Below are 1,387 nucleotides of genomic sequence, written 5' to 3' on the forward strand. Positions count from 1 at the left end.
TCTCTCTCTCTCTCTCAGTCTCTCTCTCTCTCACCCCCTCGCTCTCTCATCTCACCTCTCTCTCTCTCTCCTCTCTCCCTCCCTCCCTCTCTCTCCCACACACCACTTGCTGTAAAGTTCTTATCTCCCCACTCTTCCAGACACGGACGGATGACCAGAATGCTGACTCAGCGAAAAAAAACGCTCTCGGGAAACCTTATAAAGTTTCAGAACAAACTTTGGACAGAAGCGTCGGTGGTGTAAATGTTAGCATTGTTGCCTTCCAAGCAATAGATCCGGGTTCGATTCCCGGCTGACGCACTTTTTATTTTTTTTCTCTCAAAGAAGAAATCGTTAAGCTTATTTTAATGCCCCATCCCCCTAATTTCTTTTACCCTCTTTCTCTCTCTTATCTTCTTTCTTCTCCTAACATTCATTTGCTTCATTTGATAATTTTGTCTACCTTCAAACAACAGGTATTATAAGTTCTTATAGTCAAAGGGTAATATCAAAGAACGTTTGTAGTAGGACGAAATTTCGAAACAAAAATAATAAAACCATAAAGAATCAAGGCAAACCGTTAGCACACCCTAATCCAATTTTTCTGTAATGATAATAGAGCGTCCACAGATGAGAATAACATTATGATTAATTCTTAGATGAATTAGAAGAACTGAAGGTCAATGTGACTTGTGGCTTCTACCAAGGCCCATGAGACCAATTCTGGCAGAGTAAAAATTTGACACATTTTGAGCATTTAATTTTTGAAATTTCCATTTCCATTTGCGGATGTGCTCAGCTTGCTGGCTTCTCAGTTCACTCTTGGCTTCGGCATTTTCTTTACAGACAAGCAGTCAACAGAGAGACTAATAAATCAATGTCTGTTGCATGATGGGTGCGTATAGCTACAGGCACTGACCCTACATTCTCATTAACAGAACTGGTAACAATACAGTGAGACCAGTTCTGACAGAGAAAGGTTTGCCACGTTTTGGACATAATTTAATTTTAAAAGCTTTACTTGCAATCGTGGAAGTGTGCAGCTGTCTAGATTTACTCTAGGCTTCGGCATTTTTTTTTCATAACAGCAGTTAACAGTCAAAAGACAGGCTAATAAATGTCTGTTGCATGATGATTGTGTATAGCTACAGGCACCAACCTTACATTCTGATTAACAGAACAGGCAACAAATCAGTGTTTGCTGTTATTAGGAGAGTTAAGCCTTTAACAGAACTCAGAGACTTTCAGTGGGTGATTGGCGTGTGCTCTGGTGTGGTTCGCTCCTTCTTTTCTATCAAACATCTTCGATCGGATCGTCTTTATCTCCCCTCCTTCTTTTTTATGTTTGTTACTCCATTGTAAGACTTCTAATCTTCGGCACTTATATGACCTCATTGTGCTGCAAGTT

At 40.1% G+C, this 1,387-nt stretch overlaps 1 non-coding gene across 1 annotated transcript; it reads left to right on the forward strand.

Moving 5' to 3' along the window:
- Nucleotides 1-228: 228 nt before the first annotated feature.
- On the forward strand, nucleotides 229-300 carry TRNAG-UCC. Its single transcript has one exon. It is a non-coding gene; the product is annotated as a tRNA-Gly (tRNA).
- The last annotated feature ends 1,087 nt before the right edge of the window (nucleotides 301-1,387 follow it).

The sequence above is a fragment of the Aplysia californica genome, unplaced genomic scaffold (genome assembly GCF_000002075.1).
Source record: "Aplysia californica isolate F4 #8 unplaced genomic scaffold, AplCal3.0 scaffold01546, whole genome shotgun sequence".
Lineage (NCBI taxonomy): Eukaryota > Metazoa > Mollusca > Gastropoda > Aplysiida > Aplysiidae > Aplysia > Aplysia californica.